We start from the raw sequence: 25,407 nt of genomic DNA, 5'->3' as shown, positions 1-25,407 counted from the left end.
CTTGCTGGGTAGAGTAATCTAGGTTGTAGGTTATTCTCTTTCATTACTTTAAGTATGTCCTGCCATTCCCTTCTGGCCTGAAGGGTTTCTATTGATAGATCAGCTGTTATCCTTATGGGAATCCCTTTGTGTGTTATTTGTTGTTTCTCCCTTGCTGCTTTTAATATTTGTTCTTTGTGTTTGATCTTTGTCAATTTGATTACTATGTGTCTTGGGGTGTTTCGCCTTGGGTTTATCCTGTTTGGGACTCTCTGGGTTTCTTGGACTTGGTTGGCTATTTCCTTCCCCATTTTAGGGAAGTTTTCAGCTGTTATCTCCTCGAGTATCTTCTCATGGCCTTTCTTTTTGTCTTCTTCTTCTGGGACTCCTATGATTCGAATGTTGGGGCGTTTCACATTGTCCCAGAGGTCCCTGAGGTTGTCCTCATTTCTTTTGATTCTTTTTTCTTTTTTCCTCTCTGCTTCATTTATTTCCACCATTTTATCTTCTAACTCACTTATCCTATCTTCTGTCTCTGTTATTCTACTCATGGTTCCCTCCAGAGTGTTTTTGATCTCATTTATTTCATTGTTAATTTTTAATTGACTTTTTTATATTTCTTCTAGGTCCTTGTTAAACCTTTCTTGCATCTTCTCAATCTTTGTCTCCAGGCTATTTATTTGTAACTCCATTTTGTTTTCAAGATTTTGGATCATTTTTATTATCATTATTCTAAATTCTTTTTCAGGTAGATTCCCTATTTCTTCCTCTTTTGTTTGACTTGGTGGGCTTTTTCCATGTTCCTTTACCTGTTGGGTATTTCTCTGCCTTTTCATCTTGTTTAGATTGCTGTGTCTGGAGTGGGCTTTCTATATTCTTGTGGTCTGTCGTTCCTTTTTATTGTGGAGGTTTCACCCAGTGGGTGGGGTTGGATGATTGGTTTGTCAGGGTTTCCTGGTTAGGGAAGCTTGTGTCAGCGTTCTGGTGTGTGGAATTGGATTTCTTCTCTCTGGAGTGCAGTGGATTGTCCAGTAATGAGTTTTGCGATGGGTCTTTGTGTTAGGTGTGACTTTGGGCAGCCTGTGTGTTGACACTCAGGTCTATGTTCCTGCGTTGCTAAAGAATTTGCGTGGTATGTCTTGTACTAGAGCTTATTGGCTCTTGGGTTGTGGTTGGTTTTAGTGTAGGTATGGAGGCTTTTGGATGGTCTCTTATCCCTTAATGTTCCATGTAGTCAGGAGTTATCTGGTTTTCTCAGGTTTTGGGCTTAAGTCTCCTGCCTCTGGGTTTCAGTTTTATTCTTCCAATAGTCTCAGGACTTCTCCAACTATACAGCACTGATAATAAAACTTCTAGGTTAATGGTGAAAAGATTCTCCACTGTGAGAGACAACCAGAGAGATTCACAGAGTTACATGAAGAATAGGAGAGGGAGGAAGGAGATAGAGGTGAGCAGGAGGAGAAAAAGGGGACTCAAGAGGAGAGAGAGAGATCTACGTAGTTATCTGTTCCCAAAGTGTTCTCTGTTGCCCAGACACCCACAAAGATCACAGAATTGGATTGGGAAGAGAAGGGGAAAGGAGGAAATAGAGGTGTTCTGAGGTAGAAAACAGAGAGTTAAAAGTGGGAGAGTAATCACCACACTCCTGAATAGAAATGGGAACTGAATATTGGATTCTTAAATGTCCAAAATTTATATCACATACTGAAAAACAAAGATTAAAAATCTAGTGTAGAGGTTAGACTCATTGAAATACAATATCTAAAAACAAAAACAAAAACACACAAAAAAAATTAGAAATGTGTATGAAGTTTGGTTTAAAAATAGGGTTTCTCTCTCTCTCTCTCTCTTTTTTTGGCAAGGTTATAGTGAAATGAAAATGAAAATTAAGGAATAATAGAGGAGTGTTAGAGGACTTTAAAAGGAAATAGAAGAGAAAAACAAGAAAAAGAAAAAAAAATTTTTTTCCCTAATTAAAAAAAGTAAAAATATATGAAAATGAAAGATGAGGAGTAATGGGGGAGTAATGGGGAATTTTAAAAGAAAATAAAAGAGGAAAAAAAAAAAAAAAGGAAAGAAAATTTTTTTTTTCCTAATTAAAAAAAATGTAAAAATATATGAAAATGAAAGATCAGGAGTAATGGGGGAGTAATAGGGAATTTTAAAAGAAAATAAAAGAGAAAAAATAAAAAGTAAAAAAAAAAAAAAGGAAAGAAAAAAAATTTTTTTTTTTTTCTAATTAAAAAAAACGTAAAAATATATGAAAATGAAAGATGAGGAGTAATGGGGGAGTAATAGGGTGTTTTAGAAGAAAATAAAAGAGAAAAAATAAAAGATAAAAAAAGAAGGAAAGAAAAAAAAATTTTTTTTTCTTTCTTAATTAAAAAAATCGTATAAATATATGAAAATGAAAGTTGAGGAGTAATGGGGGAGTAATAGGGAATTTTAAAAGAAAATAGAAGAGAAAAAATAAAACAAAAAAAAAACAAAACAAAAAAAAAAAAGAAAAAAAAAAAGAAAAAAAATTTTTTTCTTTTCTTTTTTTTTCTTTTTAATAAATTAAAAAAAATACATATATATCTAGGAATTCCTCTGGAGTTGTTGCGGTCAGTGTAGGTTCAGTTCAATTTCAGATAGCTCCTCTTTCCAGCTTACACTTCTAGGTATCTATAGGCTCCTTCCGGTGTAGTCGATGTTACCTTCAGGGATTTTAATCTGTTGCACGGGTCCTTTCTGAAGCGGTTCCCTTTGTTTATTTTGGCTTCTCTTAGGTGTCTAATTTCCGCCCTGACACAGGCGGGCAGAGGTGATCTCTTATTTAGGTTCGCTAGTTCAGTTTAGCCCTGCTACGGGGAGGGCGGGGCGCTGCAGACAGATACCGCTCTGTGTGGCTAGCACTCACCGGCCACCCTGGGTTTGCCCCGCTCACGGGTGTCTGTGCTTTCTCCGTCTACACTGCTCAGGCTCCCGGCTGCTATATATGGAGCGGGCCCTGCGTTGAGTGCGGTTGCAGATTTCGGGTACTCCACAGAAGCGCGGATTCGGTTGCGCCTGCGTTTTGTGCCTTTCCCGGCCTGAGCGGTTCGGGCAGCCAGGGTGCAGCGCGCCTTTTCCCTCCGTGTCGAGCGGCCCAGGCAGCCAGGGGCTTGCGCGCCCTCTCTCCGGGTTCGGCGCGCTTTTCCCCTCCGCGGCCTCAGCGCGCGCCGCCAGTCGGGTCTCGGGAAGTCTTTAGATAGGAGCCAGGAGCCTGTTTGCAGTGTGGGAGGGGGTGGCTTCTCAGGGGCTGAGTTTGCCCTTTTCCCCTCCCCCCTGCCTCCTACCTCCAGCGGGGACGGGCCGGCTCTTTCCTGGACTTTCTCAGTCCCTTTGTTTTGCGAACTGCAGGCAGTGTGTTCCGACCGGTTAATTTTGTCCCACCGTTTAAAAAAAAGCTCCCTCCGATTGCTCTCAGGGTCTTCGGGCCGGTCCTTACCCTAAGCAATGCCGCCCGCTCCTCTCCGTTCCGCCCCGCTTGTTGCTGGCGGGTGCGGGTGTCTGGGGTACTTTTCTGCTGGGAGTTGCTTTTAGGCACGTAATCTGTGGGCCTTATTTAATTTTTCCTCCCAGTTACAGTGCCGAAAACTTCCCCCAGTCCCGCCAGTGCGAGGGTTTCCTGGTGATTGGAAACTTCCTCTATTAAGACTCCCTTCCCGGGACGGGTCACCGTCCGTAGCTCTTTTGTCTCCCTTTTTATCTTTTATATTTTCTCCTACCTCCCTTTGACGACAATGGGCTGCTTTTCTGGGCGCCTGATGTCCTCTGCTAGCGATCAGAAGTTGTTTCGTGAAATTTGCTCAGCGTTCAAATGTTCTTTCGATGAATTTGTAGGGGAGAAAGTGTTCTCCCCGTCCTATTCCTCCGCCATCTTGGCTCCTCCTCCCAAATGTATTACTTTTAATAGTTGAGCAATACTCCATTGTGTTTATGTGCCACGACTTCTTTATCCATTCTGTCCATCTGTTGATGGATATCTAGGTTGCTTCCATGTCCTAGTTATTGAAAATAGTGCTGCAATGAACATTGGTATGTGTGTCTTTTTCAATTATGGTTTCCTCAGGGTATATGACCAGTAGTGGGATTGCTGGGTCATATGATAGTATCACTTCTAGTTTTTTAAAGGAATCTCCATACCATTCTCCACATGGCTATAACAATTTGCATTCCCACCAACAGTGCAAGAGGGTTCCCTTTTCTCCACAATCTCCCCAGCATTTATTTGATTATGGCCATTCTGACCATTGTGATATGATACCTCACTTAGTTTTGATGTGCATTTCTCTAATAATAAGTGACATTAAACATTTTTCATGTGTTTATTAACCATCTGTAAGCTTTCTCTGAAAAAAATTTCTGTTTAGGTCTTCTGCCCACTTTTTGATTGGATTGTTTGCTTTTCTGGTATCAAGTTCCATGAGCTGCTTGTGTATTTTGGAGATTAGTTCTTTGTCAGTTGTTTCATTTTCCATTGGTAGTTTGATAGAAATTGCACTGAACCTATATATTGCTTTGGGCAGTATAGCTGTTTTCACTATTGCCGGGAGCCATTATGGGAGGTCCTGCCCGTGACGAGGTCATGAAGAAAATACCGGACAGGCAAGGCCGTCCAGGATCCCATCCATGACGAGGTCATGAGGAAAAACCTGACAGGCAAGGCTGTCTAGGATAAGGGACCCTCCAGGTTGGCCTCAGCCTCTACCCCACCCTGTATCCTCCCCCCTTTTCTGCTGTTGTTCTTGTTCGCCCTGCTGCAGATTCTTGTGTTGCCTGCCGAGAGCTCTCCTGCTCCTCTTTCACTGAATAAAGACCAACTTAAAACCCTAATTAATAAATCTCCTGGATGCTAATACCCTATGAAGGGGCCAGGGATGAAGAAAATGCTTCAATTCAAACCCTTTTGCTGGCATTCTGGCTTGTTTGATAAATGTGTGCTCTCATTGCAGAAAATGCTCAGGATTGTTCTAAACACCCTAAGCACAGTACGCTAACAAAAGAAACTATTAAGCATAGGTCCCTCCGCGGGGTGAGAAAAGCCCACAAATATTATAGCCACAAATGTGCCTAATAGAAAATAGTTTAGATAGAGATTAGCTGGTGACTTCTTGCAGGTAATTAACTTTTAGACTAAGAGCCTGTTTTGTGCCATATCTGCTGTTTTTGCAATCCTTTGCATTTCTGTTCTGTAAAAATGTAATCCTATCTAGTTCCCATGGAGATGACACCTAATAGAAAGAAAATAGATTAACCACAAAAAAGACAGGGTCGGCTACTGAAGTTGCTTAAAGTTGCACCAGGTGCAAGCCATAAATTGTCAACAGGCCTGAAAGCCAAAAGATATTATACATAGAGATTAACCATAAAAAGGGCCCTAATAGGCACAGAGCCCTTTGGGGGGTGAGGAAGCCCTATTAGAGAATACAAAAAATATTGTTTTAAAAGTGGTTATTAGATCAACGTTTGATTGATGTTAATGTGCTGAGGTTGTGCAGTGGAAACTATTGTTAATATAGTTGGAGATCTAGAAAAATAAGAGTTTAGCCCTAGTGTAAAAACAATAAGATAATTGTTAATTTTAACCAGGAGTGCTAAACAGGGGCTGCCTCACCAGAGCCACAGAGTCTTTGTGTGTTAAACTTTTTAGATAAATTTAGCTGAGAATTTCTGCAAAAAGACTGACTTTTATGTTAACAGGATTGTATTTCTATTATGTTGCAACTTGCTGTACCATGAGACTGCCAATTTTCTGTTTTCTGCTAACCTCAAGGCCAGAAGATAATGTACAAAAAATCTATGGGAAAGACTCTCATAAACAAAAATATACAGAGCACACCTGGTTTCGTGAAGGACAAGCTGATATAATGTTAAACTAAGTCTGTATGCTTATCTGCCCCTTAGAAATGTACCAACTTAGGGTATAAAGGCTATGGTGAAAAATAAAGCAACTGCCAGACTCTGCTGCATATCCTGGTCTGGTCTCTCTCTCTCTCTCTCTCTCTCTCTCTCTCTCTCTCTCTCTCTCTCTCTCTCTCTCTCTCTCTCTCTCTCCTCTCTCTCTCTCTCTCTCTCTCTCTCTCTCCCTAGCAGACTTGGCCCTATCAAGGCCGGTCCTACGTGTCTCTCTCTCGCCGACGCCGTTCATCCTGAGGGTTCCCCTGGATCCTGCTGGGGCTGGACCCCGGCACACTATATTGATTTTCCAATCCAAGAACATGGTGTATCTCGCCTTCCATTAGTATTGTCTTTGACTACTTTCATCAGTGTACTATGAGTTTTCTGAAGCAGGTCTTTTGTCTGTTCAGGTACATTTATTCCTAAGTATTTAATCTATCTGTTGCAATGGTGAATGGGATTGTTTCCTTAATTTCTCTTTCTGATTTTTCATTGATAATGTATAAGAATTCAAGGGATTTCTGTATATTAACTATATCTTATGGCTATGTTGAATAATAATGATGAGAATGGGCACCCTTGTCTCATTCCTGATTTTAGAGTAAATACTTTCAGTTTTTCACCATTGAGGTTAATATTTGCTGTGGGTTTATCATATATGCTTTTTATTATGTTGAGGTATACTCCTCATGTACCTACTTTCTGAAGAGTCTTTATTATAAATGAGTGTTGAATTTTGTCAAAGGCTTTCTCTGCTTCTATTGAGATGGTCATATGGTTTTTATCTTTCAATTTGTTATATGGTGTATCACATTGATTGATTTGCAAACACTGAAGAATCTTTGCATCACTGGGATAAGGTCTACTTGATCATGATGTGTGATTTTTTTAATGTGTAGTTCGATTCTGTTTGCTAGTATGGTGCTAAGGAATTTTGCATTTATGTTCATCAGTGATATTGGCCTGTAATTTTCTTTTTTGTGTGATATCTTTGTCTGGTTTTGGTATCAGGGTGATATTGGCTTCATAGACTTAGTCTGGGATTACTTTTCCTCCCTCTGTAATTTTCTGGAAGAGTTTGAGCAGGATAAGTATTAGTTCTTCCCTAAATTTTTGACAGAATTCGCCTGTGGAGATATCCAGCTCTGGGCTTTTGTTTGTTGGAAAATTTTTAATTACAGCTTTGACTGGTCTATTCTTATTTTATATTTATTCCTGGTTCAATCTTGGAAGGTTGTACTTTTCTAAGAATTAGTCCATATCTTCCAGGTTGTCCATTTTATTAGCATATAGTTGCTCATAGTAGTGTCTTATGATTCTTTATATTTTTGTGTTTGTCATAACTTATTTTTCATTTCTAATTTTATTGATTTGAGTCATCTCCCTTTTTTCTTGATGAGTTTGGCTAACAGTCTGTCAATTTTTACCTTCTCACAGAATCATCTTTTAGCTTTATTGATCTTTGTTACTGGTTCCTTCATTTATTTTTCATTTATTTCGTCTCTCATCTTCATAAATTCTTTCCTTCTACTAAATTTGGTTTTTATTGTTGTTTTTCTTCTTTTTCTAGTTGCTTTAGGCATAAGGTTAAATTACTTATTTGATGTCTCTCTTGTTTCTCAGGGTAGGCTTCTATTGCTATAAACTTACCTCTTAGTACAGCCTTCACTGCATCCCAAAGGTTTTAAGTTGTCCTGTTCTTTCCTTCTTCAGAGAATCTTCCTGACCCAGGGGTAGAACCTGGGTCTCCCACATTGTAGGCAGACACTTTACCATCTGAGCCATCAGGAAAGTCTTCCATTTGTTTCTAGGAATATTTTGATTTCATTTTTAATTTCTTCAGTTGTTTGTTGGTTAGTCAGAAGCATATTGCTTAGCTTGCATGTGTTTGTGTTTTTTTATATTTTTTTTCCTCTTATACTTGATATCTAATCTTACAGCATTGTGGTCAGAAAAGATGCTTGAAATGATATCAGGTGTTTTTTTTTTTTTTTTTTTTAATTTACAAAGGCTTGATTTGTGGCCCAAGATATGATCTATCCTAGAATACATTCTATGTGCACTTGAGAAAAAGAATGATTTGTATTATTTTTGGAGGAATTGCTCTGTATATATCAATTAGGTTCAGCTGATCCAATGTATCATTTTAAGAGAACAGCATCGAAACATGTATATCTAGGGTGAAACAGATCACCAGCCCAGGTTGGATGCATGAGACAAGTGCTCAGGCCTGTTGCACTGGGAAGACCCAGAGGGATGGGGTGGAGAGGGAGGTGGGAGGGGGGACCGGGATGGGGAATACATGTAAATCCATGGCTAATTCATTCCAATGTATGACAAAAACCACTGCAATGTTGTAAAGTAATTAGCTTCCAACTAATGAAAATAAATGGGAAAAAAAAAAGAAAAAAAAAAAAGAAAAAAGAGCTGCAATCCTTTCTGAAGTCATGTTGGAAAGCAATAAAAGGTTCATTATTTAAAAAAAAATAAAAATAAAGCTTATGTTTCCTTATTAATTTTCACACCAATTATCTATTGGTGTGAGTGGAGTGTTAAAGTTCCCCACTATTATTATGTTACAGTCAGTTCAGTTCAGTTCAGTTGCTCAGTTATGTCCGACTCTTTGTGACCCCATGGACTGCAGCACTCCAGGCCTCCCTGTCCATCACCAACTCCTAGAGTTTACTCAAACTCATGTCCATTCAGTCAGTGATGCCATCCAACCATCTCATCTTCCATCGTCCCCTTCTCCTCCCACCCTCAATCTTTCCTAGCATCAGGGTCTTTTCAAATGAGTCAGTTCTTCACATCAGGTGGCCAAAGTATTGGAGTTTCAGCTTCAACATCAGTCCTTCCAATGAATATTCAGGACTGATTTCCTTTAGGATGGACTGGTTGGATCTCCTTGCAGTCCAAGGGACTCTCAAGGGTCTTCTCCAACACCACAGTTCAAAAGCATCAATTCTTCAGCACTCAGCTTTCTTTATAGTCCAACTCTCATATCGATACATAACTACTGGAAAAAAACCATAGCTTTGACTAGATGCACCTTTGTTGGCAAAGTAGTCTCTGTTTTTTAATATGCTGTCTAGGTTGGTCATAACTTTCCTTCCAAGGAGCAAGTGTCTTTTAATTTCATGGCTACAGTCACCATCTGCAGTGATTTTGGAACCTAGAAAAATAAAGTCTCTCACTGTTTCCATTGTTTCCCCATCTATTTGACATGAAGTGATGAGGCCAGATGCCATGATACTAGTTTTCTGAATGTTGAGTTTTAAGCCAACTTTTTCACTCTCCTCTTTCACTTTCATCAAGAGGCTCTTTAGTTCTTTACTTTCTGCCATAAGGGTGTGTCATCTGCATATCTGAGGTTATTGATATTTCTCCCAGCAATCTTAATTCCAGCTCATGTTTCATCCAGCCCAGCGTTTCTCATGATGTACTCTGCATATAAGTCACATAAGTAGGGTGATAATATGCAGACTTGACATACTCCTTATTCCTTTTAATAGTTGTTAGCATTTGCCTTATGTATTGAGGTGCTTCTATGTTGGGTGCATGTATATTTATAATTGTTATATCTTCTTTGATTGAGCTGTTGATCATTATGTAGTGACCTTCTGGGTCTCTTGTAATGGTCTTTACTATAAAGTCTATTTTATCTGATATAAGTATTGCTACCCCCACTTTCTTTTGATTACCATTTGCATGGAATATCTTCTACCAGTCCCTCAGTTTTAGTCTGTTTGTTTCTGTAAGTCTGAGGTGTGTCTCTTGTAGAGAGCATATATAGGGATCTAATTTTTGTATCTATTCAGCCAATCTATCTTTTAGTTGGAGCATTTAGCCCATGTACATGTAAGGTAAATATTGATATATATATAATCATGTTACCACTCACTTTATTGTTTGGGGTTTGTTTTGTTTGCCTTTCCTTTTCATGTTTTCTGTCTAGAGAAATTCCTTTAGCATTTATTGTAGAGTTTGTTTGATGGTGCTGAATTCTCTTAATTTTGCTTATCTATAAAACATTTGATTTCTCCTTTGAATCTGAATGAGGTCCTTGCCCAGGTGGAGTAATCTTGGTTGTAGGTTTTTTTCCATTTCATCACTTTAAGTGTATACTGCCATTCCCTTCTTGTCTGCAGAGTTTCTGTTGAATGATCAACTTAGCTTTATGGGGATCCTCTTGTATGTTACTTGTTGCTTTTCCCTTGCTGCTTTTCATATCTTTTTCTTTGCACTTAATTTTTGTTAGTTTGTTTAATGCGTGTCTTGGCTTGTTTCTCCTTGAATTTATCCTGTATGGGACTCTCTGGGCTTCCTGGGCTTGCCTGGCTATTTCCTTTGTAATTTTAGGGAAGTTTTCAACTATAATATCCTCAAATATTTTCTGAAGCCCTTTCATTTTGTCTTCTTCTTCTGGAACCTCTGATTCAAATGTTGTTATGCTTAAAGTTGTCCCAGAGGTCTCTGAGACTGCCCTCATTGCTTTTTATTCTTTTTTCTTTATGGTGTTCTGTTTCAGTCATTTCCACCACTTATCTTCCAGCTCACTTATCTATTCTTCTACCTCAGTTACTCTGCTGTTGGTTCCCTCCTCTGTATTTCTTAAAAAAATTTTTCTTAATATATATATTTTGTTGTAGTTGACTTGCAATGTTTCAGGTGCACAGCAAGGTGATTAGGTTATACATGCACACATGTACTATTTTTGAAATTACTTTACATTATAAGTTATTACAGGATATTGACTATAGTTCCCTGTGCTATAGGGTAAACCTTTATTGCTTCTTGCATATCTATTTTTTTAAATTAGAAATCTAGCATTCTATTCATACTAAGTCAAACAAGTGGAATCAAAATGTCATAAATTTTTTAGTTAGGCAAAAATTCATAAGTTTTCTAAAATATATATATATTATACATATTATTTATATATATGTATACAAAAGCTTTTCTGCTAACTTGAAAAAGGTTTGAGAAAGAGCAACAAAAAAGGAAGAGAGGGGAAAATTGGAAAACATTATCTAAATGAAATGAAAGCACTGAATATGAAATAGGAAAAGTGAAACAAACTAGGTAAAAGTAAAAGATCATCATATAGTTCAGTTGTTTTTAAACATGGCTGCTCATTAGAAGCACCTGGAGCTCTGGGAAAAAAAAAAAAAGCAATACCTGGGCATTTGTATTTTTCAAAAAGTTCCAAGATAATTCTGATATGCATCTGGATTTTAAAAAGTGATTACAGGTTTTTCTATTAAATGGTAGTTTTGGTGATATAGAGTTCTATTATTTTTCTGTTGACCAATCATGATACAATGGTATTAAGTGAGTAATAGTTACATAATCACAATAGTAAAAGATATTTATCAGTTTTCACAATCAATAGCTGGACAAAAATAAAAGCTAATTGCAATTGCAGGCCATAATGGGAAGATGATTAACCTAGCAATATAAAATAAGTACATACAGTTTGGGAGCTCAGTCAGAGTTATGTGGTAAGTGGAAGTGCATACGTGCACATGTTTTCATCTGCTCAGTCTATCTCTTTTGCTTGGTGCATTTAATTCATTTACATGTAAGGTAATTATTACTATGTATGATCCTGTTACTATTTTCTTAATTGTTTGGGGCTTATTTTCTATAGGTCTTTTTCTTCTTTTGTGTTTCCTGCCTAGAAAAGTTGCATTAGCATTTGTTGTAAAGCTGGTTTAGTGATGCTGAATTCTCTTAACTTGTGTTTATCTGGAAAGATTTTAACTTCTCGATCAAATTTGAATGAGAGTCTTGCTGGGTAGAGTATTCTTGGTTGTAGTTTCTTCCCTTTCATCACTTTAAATATATTGTGCCATTCCCTTCTGGCTTGTAGAGTTTCTGTTGAGAAATCAGCTGATAGCCTGATGGGAGTTCCCTTGTATGTTATTTGTTGTTTTTCCTTTGTTGCTTTTAATATTTTATCTTTGTCTTTAATTTTTGTTGCATATCTATTTTTCAATTAGAGATCTAGCATTCTATTCATACTAAGTCAATGGAATTCTCCAGGCCAGAACAATGGAGTGGGTTACCTTTCCCTTCTCCAGGGTATCTTCCCAACCCAGAGATGAACCCAGGTCTCCCACATTGCAGGTGGATTCTTTGTCAACTGAGCCACAAGGGAAGCCCAAGAATACTGGAATGGGTAGCCTATCCCTTCTCCAGCAGATCTTCCTGACCCAGGAATCGAACTGGAGTTTCCTTGCATTGCAGGCAGATTCTTTACCAACTGAGCTATGAGGGAAGCCCAAGTCAAACAAGTAGAATCAAAATGTCATAAATTTTTACATTAAGTTTGATTGCTATTGTCTCAGTGTGTTCCTCCTTGGACTTTTCCTTCCTGGGAATCTCTGTGCTTCCTGGACTTGGTTGACTATTTCCTTTCCCATGTTAGAGAATTTTTCAGCTATTATCTCTTCAGATATTTTCTCAGGTCCTTTCTCTCTTTCTTCTCCTTCTGGGACCCCTATAATGTGAATGTTGGTGCATTTAATGTTGTTCCAGAGGTCTCTTAAGCTGTCTTCATTTCTTTTCATTCTTTTTTCTATATTCTGTTCTGTGGCAGTGATTTCCACCATTCTGTCTTCCAGGTCATTTATCCATTCTTCTGCCTCAGTTATTCTGCTATTGATTCCTTCTAGTGTATTATTCATCTCTGTTTTTTTGTTCTTTAGTTCTTCCAGGTCTTTGGTAAACATTTCTTGCATCTTCTCCTTTGTTTTCCCGAGATCCTGGATCATCTTCACTATTACTATTCTGAATTCTTTTTCTGGAAGGTTGCCTATCTCCACTTCATTTAGTTGTTTTTCTGGGGTTTTATCTTGTCCCTTCATCCTGGGACATAACTTTCTGTTTTTGCAGCCTGCTTAAATTTCTGTAATGTGGTTTTTGTTTTAGCTGTGGTGGAACTTTGTTTCTTCTTACTTCTTCTGTCCAACCTCTGATGGAAGAGGCTAATAAACTTGTGTAAGCTTTCTGGTAGGAGGGATTGGTGGTGGGGGAAAAAAAAAAGAAACCAACAACATAAAAAACATTTCTTACATCTTCTCAATCCATGCCCTCAGTCTATTTATCCATGCCTCCATTTTATTTTCAAGATTTTGTATCATCTTTGTCATCATTAATCTGTAGTCTTTTTCAGGTAGACTACCTAGTTCTTCTTCATTTGTTTGGTTTGTGGGTTTTTACCATGTTTTTCATCTGCTTCATGTTTCTCTGTCTTTTCATTTTGTTCAAGTTACTGTGTTTGGGGTCTCCTTTTTGCAGATTGGAAGGTGGCAGTTCTGCTTAATTTTGGAGTCTGCCCCCTGTGGATAGGGCTGGGCCAGTGCCTTGTGAACGTTTCCTGGTTGGGGGGACTTGTGCCTATATTCTGGTGGATAAAGCTAGATTTCATCTCTCTGAAAGACAGTGCCAAGTCCAGTAGTGTGTTTTGCAGTGTCTATGAGTTTGGTATGGCTTCAGGTAGCCTATCTGCTAGTGTGCAGAGCTGCGCTCCTACTTTGCTGAAGGATTGGCATGGGGCATCTGACCATGAAGCTTTCTAGCCTTTGGGTGGGGTTCGGTCTAAGTGTTGACACGGAGTTCTTTGGGAGGACTCTCACATGTTAGTACTCCCTGGGGTTGGCAGCTTTCTGGTTGTTCAAAATCCTGGGCTTGGGTCTCCCACTTTAGGGGCTAAAGCCTGATCCCTGTTGCAGCACCAATGCCTCACAAGCCACACAGCACAGAGGACAAAACCCCAAGACTTGTTGAAGGCAACATTCAGTGGTCCAGAACATCCACACCAAATCCTCTAATATTTCTAGAAGGCCTCTGGATCTTTTGTGAGCAGTATGGGGCCAGCTCTGCCTCACATCTGGCTTTATTCCAGCTTGTACTTGCTCTTGAAGTCCGCAATCTGTTCCCTGCCCAGTCACAAGTGGATGAAGGCCAAGGCTTATTATGGTTCATTGGCTCACTCAGGCTGGGGTGGAGGGGGGGGGCGGGATATAGAAGCCACAATAGGATGTACTAGAGAGTCCCTGTGGCAATAGAGACCTGCCAGATATCAGATATTGTTACAGCTGGAAGCAGGTTGTGCACTCCCCCAGAGCAATTGGCTTCAGGTTGTTGAACCCTAGGAAACGCCAAGCTGCTTAAGCTCCCAACAAGGTGAGGGCAATAACCAGTGCGTGCTCACAGCCTAGTGGTAGCCGCCACCTGTGGGACTGGGACGCATCAGTAGCATTTTGTTTGCTGCCTCAGGCATTTTCCCAGGCTTTGGCAGTGGCAGTTGCATCTAATTCCACAGCTGGCCCTCTGACCAGTTTTGCCAGTTTGGATAGCCAAGTGTGGAGTAGGCATCCTGCCGACAATGACTTCCTGCCGCTCTGGGATGACCAGTCTTTTCTCTGGACTCCCTCAACTGTGTCGAAGTAGCCACTTCAGCGAATCCTCACAGCAGCCAACCACAGTCCTCTCTCTGGGATCTGACACCCAAGCCTAAGCCTTAGGACCCCTGCCGCACTCTCTGTTGTGGGCAGAGTCATGTGAGTCCCTTCTAGGCTGGGAAGTTCAGCAGCAATATCTGTGGTGAACGTTCTCTGTTTTGCCTTCTGAGTCCCAAACATTACACTCCTCTGAGGTTCTGAAGCTCCTCCTAGCTCTGCCTGTTTGGGGATTTCCTAGTGTGTGGAAACTTTTTCTCCTTCATGACACTTTCTGCAGCAGGGTGCAAGTCCTTGTCCTGAAATCCTTTATATATATATATATATATTTTTTTTTTTTTTTTTGGTCATTATCTTTTCATTACCTTGTTCTAAGGAGATTGGCTTGCTTTTATTTTTTTGAAGTTTGGGGTCTTCTGCTAGTATTCAGAAGTTGTTCTCTAAGAGTTGTTCCATTTTCAGGTGAATTTTTGATGTATTTGGGAGAAAGGTGATCTTCCCAACTTACTCCTCCTCCATCTTCTCACCCCCATAATGTCTAGTCTTTTTAGGTCAATTTTATAAAATATTATGAAACTTCTTTGTTAAGAATAAAAAGTTAATATGTAAGGGTAAAATGCTAAAATTGTGTTAGTTAATTAAAAATATTGTTAGGCTTTGGAATTTTAAAAAATGGTGGTTAGAGAATACAGGTTGATGAGTTGCTTAAATCTATAACATCCTCAAATAAAACTGGTCTTCCATCATCCTATATAATTTGTTATGAAATGAAAAGGACATAACCAGAGGAAAATATAGGGCTACAACAGCAAATTTGTGTAAAACAAAGAATGTTGCTCGCTACCTGGTTCTACAAGGATTAAATTGTGAGCCACTACAGTCAAGGGCACTCTGAAATGCACTCAAGATGTATACTATGATAAGGCACTCTGTGTTTTGGAAAAACCAACCCTTTAAGTAGTTAGAAACACCTCAGGGGGTAAAAAATTAATGAATCCAGATTATTGAATCTTCCATATATACAAAAGCCTAACACAATTAACTGAGATATCTGATCCTTGTGATTAGCAATAACCTTTACTGAGATGTGTTTGCACATATTCCCTAGCCAAAACCATATATATTCTGGCTGCTTTTGAGAGCAGCTCCTTGGGGCTGTCTGAGATGCTGTCTCCCTGGCTAAGGTCTTGAAAGACTCTAAGTGGAATTCAACTCACAATTCGTAAATTGTGTTGTTTTTTTTTTTTCCTTTTCAGTTGACAGTCTTAGTGACATTAAGAACATCTTTTCCCCTTTGGCCTGAACTCTACAAAGATCCAGAGCCTTGGATCCAGCAAGGACGCTTGTGCCTATCCATCTCCTTGGTGAATCTAGAAGACTTTAGGTGACTCTCTCCTGATCTTGGATTTCCTATCTTGGTTGATGATCCTGAGTTTTATTTCAATAGTTGTTAAAATTCTCACTATAAGGAGTAGGTTTTCCTTGAACTTAAGTTCAAGAAGAGGCACTTGGGTCTCCCAGATGAAAGACACTGGAAAGATTTTGCTCAGTCCAAAGACACTGAGGAGGTTTGGACTCGATAATTAAAAACTGACCTAATCTCTCTCCTCCAGTTTGCTATTTTAACAGTGTTTTGTCAGAATAAAAATGAAGATATCATATGAGAGTTTTCATCTTTTAAGATAAGGGGTACAACTCCTTTCAGCCAGCTTCAAACTTCTCAGGCAATTTACAGGAATGGTGGAGGTGAGTCCTTATACTGTGTAGAAGTTGTGTAGGGAAACCACTCGTTAATTAAAAAGCTCACTCAGCTGGGGATACATACATAAGGATTGTTTATCCAGTACTCCTAGAACCCAAAGCAGTTTTAGACTGCCAGAGGGAGAAACTGAGATACATGAAAGAGCTGAAATGACTCTAGGGTAACATCTAGAGGAAGTAAATTCACAAACAGCACATGATCCCACCACACAGTTTTCAATAGTAAGTTCATCCCCAAAAAGTTGACTCTGAATGGGCAACAGTTATCAAAACAGAAGGGAAAAAGGCACCACATAACTCCAGCTAATACTCCTGCTGGATTTATGTGCATATAAACTTATAGTTGCAAGTACTTATTGAATTAGACACTAAGGAAATCTTGCCCTGATATGTCTAAGAAGGGACTCTTTTTGACATTCCGAAACTGGTTTTTGCATATGTAATTAGAGAAAGCCATTTTACAAAACAGCTTTTCAAAATTCTGACCCTAAGGGAACAAAAGTCCCTCTGGGAGGAGCTTGCATTTCTCTAAGACCAATGCCAAAGAATGTTTGAACTACAGAACAGTTACACTCATTTCACATGCTAGCAAGGTAATGCTCAAAATCCTTCAAGCTAGGCTTCAATAGTACATGAACTGAGAACTTCCAGATGTACAAGCTGGATTTAGAAAAGGCAGAGGAACCAGAGATCAAATTGCCAGCATCTGTTGGATCATAGGAAAAGCAAAAGAATTCCAGAAAAACATCTACTTTATTGACTGCCCCAAAACATTTGACTGTGTGGATTGCAACAAACTGTGGAAAATTCTTAAAGAGATGGGAATACCAGACCACATACCTGCTTCCTGAGAAACCTGTATGCAGGTCAAGAAACAACAGCTAGAACTGGACATGGAACAATGGACTGGTTCAAAATTGGGAAAGAAGTATGTCAAGGCTGTATATTGTCACCCTGCTTATTTAACTTATACACAGAGTACATCATGTGAAATGCAGTGCTAGAGGAAGCTCAAGTTGGAATTAGGATTGCTGGAAGAAATATCAATAACTTCACATGTGCAGATGACACCATCCTAATGACAGAAAGTGAAGAGGTACTAAAAAGCTTCTTGATGAAGGCAAAAGAGGAGAGTGAAAAGCTAACTTAAAACTCAGTATTCAAAATACTAAGATCATGGCATCCAGTCTCATCAGTTAATAAGAGGAAAAAATGGAAGCAGTGACAGATTTTTTCTTGGGCTGCAAAATCACTGCAGATGGAGACTGCAGCCATGAAATTGAAAGATGCTTGCTTCTTGGAAGAAAAGCTATGCAAAACTTAGTGTTAAAAAGCAGAGACATTACTTTGCTGAAGAAGGTCCATGTAGTCAAAGCTATGGATTTTCCAGTAGTCATGTACGGATGTGAGAGTTCATCCACAAAGGCTGAAGAACTGATGCATTTGAATTGTGGTGCTGGATAAGACTCTCGGGGGTCCCTTGGAAAGGAAGGAGATCAAACCAGTCAGTCCTAAAGGAAATCAACCCTGAATATTCTTTGGAAGCGCTGATGCTGGAGCTAAAGCTTCAATACTTTAGCCACCTGGTTTGAAGTGCTGACTTATGGGAAAATTCCCTGATGCTGGGAAAGATTGAAGGAATGAGGAGAAGGGACAGCACTGGATGAGACAGTTAGAGAACATCACCAACTCAATGGACATGAATCTGAGCAAACTCTGGGAGATAGTGAAGGACAGAGGAGCCTGGTGTGTTGCAGTCCATGGGGTCACAAAGAGTTGGAGCATGACTTAGCAACTGAACAACAAAGGCTTACTTCTTTTTCTATGCTAGCAAGTGTATTAATTGATTTTATGTTGCCAACCTGAGGATAACAGTGCTGCTATGATTGACAGTTATTCTGTGATATCTATCTGTCTATGTATATACTATCTATGGGATACTTCCTATATTTCAGCTAAATTTAGTATGAACTGATCCTGTATAGTCAGGCATGTGGGGGAAATATAGCAGCTATTTAGTTAGGAAATGGTCTGGGATGATGCCCAGCTGGAAATAAGGAGGTTCTCCTGTTGAAGATCAGTGTACAACTGCTTACTTCTTAGTTTCCACTAGAAATTAAGACTCTCTGAGAGTTTAAAGTTCAGAGAGCATGAGAGAGAAAGCATAGTGCAAAATATGAAAATCAATAAGGAAGTTATAGAATGTTTGTGGAAATGAAACCTTGATAAAAGAGTTTTTAATGTGATCAAGACTGGCAAAGATAGGAATAAATTTAATTGAGTGAATGAGTTTTTATATTAAAAGTAAGAATAAGCTGATGCAAATCTAGAATATGGTTTTCTCTTCCTGTTAAGTGGACAAGGTTTACTTGGACTATTGATCTGCTTTTGATAACAGATTATAAAGAGTCTTTACCTTTTAAGTAATTTGTTGTAACTGTCTGTATTTACCTTTAAAATATTTTACTGTGACTTGATTAAGTGAATAAGTAATGTTTCACAGTGACCTTTGGGTCCTATTGGACCAATGGCTTTAAGCCTTTTTCATATCTTTGGTGAACTTCTTTAAATCAAATTCTGAATCAAGTTCTTTACACCTCTAGCTAACTTTGAGATGTTTTGGAGGGGCTGAAATACCTAAAATAGACATACTAAACTAATTAGCCTTATTTGGTGTATTAAACCATGTGAAACATTGTCAAATGAGTGATAATGAGCCTTTTAAGTTATATTTTATGGTAAATATGATCAATATAAATGTTTTTGAAAATTATATGAAATTACTAAAATTTGCTCATAGCCTGGGATATTATCAATCATAATTCTAGCTGTTATTTTAACATATTTGTGCCACAAAATAGCAAAATATCTTTGATAATTGCATTATAAGTAGGTCTGTAGCAGTAGTTTTTTGTTTTTTTGTCATTTATAGATAGTTATTATTTTACTATGATACTTTTATAATAAATGCTTCATCTTCAAGAAGTTTCATAAAAAGGACTTTATGACAAGTACAAATATCTAATAACTTTCAGATCATACCATTGAGCTGAACAAGAAATTACAAAATTCTAATGGAAAATCTCATAGCTTTATAAAACTGTTAATATAAGATCAAGATCCACAGGAATTAGTTATGTAGGGATGAATGATAATTTTTATGACTTTTTGTCTAAAAAACCATTGGTTTTTAATCTTTATTTTCCAGACATAGGAAAACCTCTCCCCTTAAGCTATCAATGCTTACAGCACTTTGGTAAATTACACCTTTGTAAGCAGAATTGCAACATTTATCTTTTCTCTCTACCTGATCCCTCCAGAATTAGGAAACACTTGGTGAGTATTCTTATTTTCATGGCAATATATATTTGCATAAATTCATTAAGAATTTGTTCTCCTATATCAGACATAATTAGAGACATTGGTTTTATTACCATTGCCTTGATGGCTTTCACTGAAATGTCAATATTAAGAATATGCATAGACTTAGTTATGATTAAACAGCTTTGAAGAACTAAGGTGAACTTTAAAGATCCAGCATGCTCATTGAAAAAACCTCTTGGTACCTTGTTACAAAATTCCCAGTACATTATCAGGTCACTTCCTGGCATGTTCATGAACCTCAAGGTATCTTGGACCTCAAGAAGAGAGGAATTTACCCAAATTTATAGGAATTACAGGCAAATCTGGTGGCAAGTACTTGGTGTGACTTCTTTTGGCCTTGAGAGACCTTTTAGAAGTTCAAACTGAGATTCCTTATGAAAAGTTCCAGCAAAACAATTTGAAAGAGCTTATGTGATCAATTATATATGTAAATAATCAGACAAAGTTTATTGGAACTAATTTTGCAAGCAAATTAGTCTTAATATGGCTATATTTGGTCAGAATGAGGGTATTTGAGAGAAAAACATGTCTCAGTGGATATTAAACGCTAGTGTTGCTAATGGATTTTGATGTTTTGTATTTACTATCTGAGACTCATTTCCAAAAAATGGTTCCATTTTACTACATTTCATTATTATAAGGTTTAATTGAATTGTTAGAAGGAATTCTAAGCTTGTTCTGAAGATTTTCATAGTAATCTATTTTTAGATGAAGACCACATGCTGTATGATATGCAACCATGAGATTATACAAACATGAAAAGGCATCATTTAAAGGACTTTCCCCAACCTAGATAGAAGGATCCTTGTCAAGTGTACTTAACTAGCTCATGTGCAGCAAAACTGAAGGGAAATGACTCTTGATTTATATTTTGCATTCTAAAAGAGGCCCTGAACTGGACTGGTTCATAGAGGGCTGATGACTTCAAGTTCACCTCAAAATAACAGTCAAACAGAGAAAAAAATGACACCAACATCAGGATGAGAAGAAGATAACATCAAAAGTAGACAGCTATCCTAAAATGCTGGACCTGCCCCATATGATTATTTAGTATTTTCTTGATTTCTTGGATTTTTGTATGTGAATAAAATGTTTTTCTATCATGGACTCAACTCTGTGCAGAACTTAGAAATCAGTCAAATTTTGGGGTTTATGGTCAATTGCCTACGTGCAGTACTTTGGTATACTTTGGTGAATTTATCTTCTCCAAGGCTGTCATTGGGCTTTCCAGGTGGAACTACCAGTAGAGAACCCGCCTGCCAATGTAGGAGATGTAACAGATGTGGGTTCGATCCCTGGAGGAGGACATGACAATGTACTCCAGTGTTCTTGCCTGGAGAATCCCATGGACAGAGGCGCCTGGTGGATTATAGGGTCACTCGGAGTAGGACATGACTGAAGTGACTTAGCACACAGCACACAGAAGGTTCTCATTGGATTGTCCTTAGGAAATAGTTATAGTACTTTGGGGACACTATAAATATTACTAGATGGAATTCCCTCACTTGGCCAATCTGTAATACTTGCTTTGTCTCTGGGGCTTCCCTGGTAGCTCAGCTGGTAAAGAATCTGCCTGCAATGCAGGAGACCCCAATTCGATTCCTGGGTCAGGAAGATCCCCTGGAGAAGGGAACAGGCTACCCACTCCAGTATTCTGGACTGGAGAATTCCATGGACTATATAGTCCATGGGGTCGCAAAGAATCAGACACGACTGAGCAACTTTCACTCATCTCTGGCCATTTTAAATATAAATTTTCAGTCCATGGGGTCGCAAAGAATCAGACACGACTGAACAACTTTCACTCATCTCTGGTCATTTTAAATATAAATTTTCTTTAAAAGTTGCTTAAGCTCAGTAAGAGCAACAATCTAAATTTCAGCCAAAAATCATAACCTCCTGCTTATCGGGAAGGAATATCCCTCAGTTATGGGACTAATTTATATGAGTAACACCAAGTAAGTGTTATTTAAGTTTAGAAGCCCCTTTATGTTGGGAACAATTATATCATGCTCAATCTAATAACACTAAGAAGTTAGACTGGATGCCTTATGAACAAGGGAAATATATCATTACCCTTAAATATACTGATTAGATGGAACAGCCTGGATCAGATGACCAGGGATACCCTGGGTTGCACTTAAGGGAAGTTCTTGACTTAAATTCTTACTCATAACTTTATTAGTGCTACTAGCTGTATTACTTATATTCTCCCTATTGTCATTTCTTTTTTTTTTTTTTAACTAAAAAAATTTTGTGGGCAATTTTTAGATTCTTTATTTATTACAATATTGCTTCTATCTTATGCTTTGGTTTTTTGGCTGTGGGGTGTGCGATCTTAATTCTCTGACCAGGGATTGAACCTGCATCCTCTGCACTGGAAGGCTAAGTCTTAACCATTGGACTACCAGGAAAGTCCCTGATTTTTATTTTTGGCATTGCCCAATATGTAACTGAGCTTCTGACAAAAATAATGACTAAGCAACTTGAAGCAGTTGATAAAATGCGTATTTCTGTATAAGATTAAAAGGATTGTAATAGTTTAGATTCGGGAAGAAGCAACAGGGAGAAGATTTTCCTGGACTAGAACAGACTCATAAAACAGAGGGTCCAAAGGCTTTTATGCTGCCATTAACAGAGCCATGTCCACTAACAGTGCACTGGGTGACCAATCAATGAAATCCTTGTCTGGTCTAGGAATGAGCCTTCTGAGTGCCGTGGGACAAAATGGTCATGATATGCCTCACAACCTCTATCAAATTTGTGACTGAAAGGGAGAAAATGTAAAACAAAGAATACTGGTCACTGTCTAGCTCTACAAGGATAAAGTCATTAGCCTTTGCAGTTACTCCGCAACAGTGCACGCTGAGAGGAATTCAGGACAAACACCAAGATAAGACAGTCTGTGCTTTGGGAAAAAAATAGCTCTTAAGAGAGTTAAAGATATCTTGAGAGAAAAGAGTTAATGAACCCAGATTCTTGCATATTCCCATATACAGAAAAACACACAAGCATTATTATCAAAGATACCTGTTCCTAGTAACTAGCAGAAACATTTTATTGAGGTGTGTTTGACTGCACATATTCCCCAGCCAAAATCATATAGATAGATAGATAGATAGATAGATAGATAGAGATAGATAGATATACTGGCCATTGCCCCTGACTCTTGGGAGCAGTTCCTCAGAGCTGCATGAGATGCTGTCTCCTGGGCTATCGTCCTCAGTAAGACACTGAATAAAGCTCAACTCACAGCCCTTAGATTGTGTTTCTTCAGTGGATATACGTCATTTATGTGTGGACTTCTGAGAAAGGACAGTAATATTTAGCCCAAGAGTCAATGAGCTGCAATCAGAATAGTTTATGATTGAGAGAAGCAAGAAACAGTTATCTATCAGAATAAGCAAATATTAGTTTTGTAAATGATTTTATTGTCTCCAAACAGGAAAGTCCTGTTGATTTAAACTTTTATTTTTAGTTGTACACACAGTTATTGCTTTGATCATTGCCAGTGGTGCTATTTTTTAATAAAATGTTCATGTTAAAGACTTACAAAAGGATTTACATTATAGTGATTTGCATTAAGCAAAACATACAACTTGCTAAGCAACCACATTTATGCCCTTTTCCAAATAACCCACATATCATTTAGGCAAATACAATACACTTAATGGTAGTAGTCTCTACCAAAGTGTCAGTTCTATCAAAGCCATTGAGCTACAATTTACAGTCCTTTATACCATTCTTTGGCACCCCACTCCAGTATTCTTGCCTGGAAAATCCCATGGATGGAGGAGCCTGGTGGGCTACAGTCCATGGGGTCTCGAAGAGTCGGACACGACTGAGTGACTTCACTTTCACTTTTCACTTTCATGCATTGGAGAAGGAAATGGCAGCCCACTCCAGTATTCTTGCCTGGAGAATCCCAGGGACGGGAGCCTGGTGGGCTGCCGTCTATGGGGTCACACAGAGTTGGACACAACTGATGTGACTTAGCAGCAGCAGCATACCATTCTATTTTTCACCCAATTTCAATTTTTTTCCTAGAATAAAATAAATACTAACAGGTAGGCATATGAAATTTTCTTCAAAGATGTCTCATTTCTAAGTGTAAAGGAACACTATTATTTGATGATTCTTCATTATTTGGGTTGCACAGTATCTATCAAAAACTTGAAAACCTTAACTATTTTTTTTTCTCTGTGATTCAACAGTCTACATATTTCTATGTCAAGGTGTAAGGCATGACTGCTTATCTTAAAGACCAGCAATACGAACTATTCACATATTTCTTGCTCAAGTCTTCTTGTCCATCCCAGTGACATAGGCGATCTGACTATGGTGAGAGAAATTGCCTTCTGTAGTGACTGAGAATGAATTGGCTTAATATTATGATCTGCAGTATTTTCATATATATATATATATATATATACATATATATATACATATATATATATATATTAAGTCTGTGTCCCTTCTGTAAGTCTAGAAAGAAGCAATGCCCTGACCTCTTCCCAGCTTCTAGAAGCTGCCTGCTTTCTTTACTAAGCAAAAGTCCCTCTTGCCATGTAGGGTTATTTTATCATGGGTTTCAGGAATAGGACACAGACAACTTTGGGAGCCCTTATTCTGCCAACAATAACTTATCTCAGCAAAGATTTTACATTGTTTTAATTCAGGTCCTGTCTTATTATTTTGTCTTTGATTATGTTATCTTTTTTGTTGTTTCAGCCCTTGTTTTTTCTTAGATTCTCAACTAACATGGGTATTTTGGTAGCTGGGAAAATATGACTTTCTTCAATAACAGAACTTTCTAAAAATGTTCAATTAAATGGAGGAAATGAGCTGTCTGCACTGAACACTCCTCAAATCTGAAGAAATATTTCCTGGAAATATCTATCATTCTATCTTCATACTGCTGTCAGCATTACTTATTTCCTCTGGCTTGAAACTTTTTCTCTTTTCCTCAAAATCCCCTTCCCTCTTGGTTTGCTTGCTTCACCAACAGCTCCATCTCAGCCTCTTTTGTCATTTTGTCACATCCCCTCTACATGTGTATGTACAGTTCTTACATTGTTAATACCCTCCAGATGTATTTATACACTATCTGGGTACTCTCCATTCTCATGGATTTACAACACCTATGAGGAGAAAAGTCCTGAATTTATGTATTCAGCTCCAACCCTCCCTTTAATTTCAGACTTGAAAATGCAACTGTTTTTTTTTGACATTTTTATTGATATATGACTGTCTAGTTGGCATTTCAAACTTAGATATCCAAAGCAACAGTTTTAATTTGCACCCAACACTCATACCAAATAGTCCCCCTTCACCAGTCCTCCCACCTCAATGTATAGCACTGTCTCTCATCCAGCTAATTGTGAACTCTCACACATTTGGAGACACACTTGACTCCTCTTCTCTTACATCTTTATCCAATTCAACACCAAACGCTGATAGCTCTACTTTGAAAATTTTTCAGTGCTTTACCATTTTTCATTACCTCTATTGTTAACATTCTAGTCCAAGACACCATTATCAACCAATCTGATTACTTTAACAGCTTTGCTCTGCTTTCACTCTTGTTCCCTTACAACATCCAGAGTCTTTCCCAAATGTTCAACAAGTTATATCACCTCTCTGTAAAACCTTATAATTCCACTCAGGCTAAAAGTACCACTCTTTGGTATTTGAATATATTTAGTATATTGAATCTAAAAGGATGAACAGCCTCCACTTGAGATGATTACAAGGCAAGTGGAATTCTTGGAAAGGAAAATTTTCTAGACAGTAAAATAAGCATTCCATGAAGAGGCCTAAGATGTAAAGTGAGTAAAGAGTAAAACTGATAGAAATAAAGAGTAAAAAAAAAAAAAAAAAAAAAAGATGAGTC

At 38.2% G+C, this 25,407-nt stretch overlaps 1 long non-coding RNA gene across 1 annotated transcript in view; it reads left to right on the top strand.

Moving 5' to 3' along the window:
* LOC139034202 (uncharacterized) overlaps window positions 1-16,125 on the top strand; it is a 110,545-nt gene extending 94,420 nt beyond the window's left edge. The window contains exon 4 of the long non-coding RNA XR_011486631.1: window positions 15,626-16,125. This is a non-coding gene — a long non-coding RNA (uncharacterized lncRNA). The remainder of the gene's footprint in view (window positions 1-15,625) is intronic.
* Window positions 16,126-25,407: the final 9,282 nt, after the last annotated feature.

Source organism: Odocoileus virginianus, unplaced genomic scaffold (genome assembly GCF_023699985.2).
Source record: "Odocoileus virginianus isolate 20LAN1187 ecotype Illinois unplaced genomic scaffold, Ovbor_1.2 Unplaced_Contig_41, whole genome shotgun sequence".
NCBI classification, from domain to species: domain Eukaryota; kingdom Metazoa; phylum Chordata; class Mammalia; order Artiodactyla; family Cervidae; genus Odocoileus; species Odocoileus virginianus.
The sequence above is the reverse complement of the archived record's forward strand: the minus strand, read 5'-3'. Positions and strand labels throughout refer to the sequence as shown.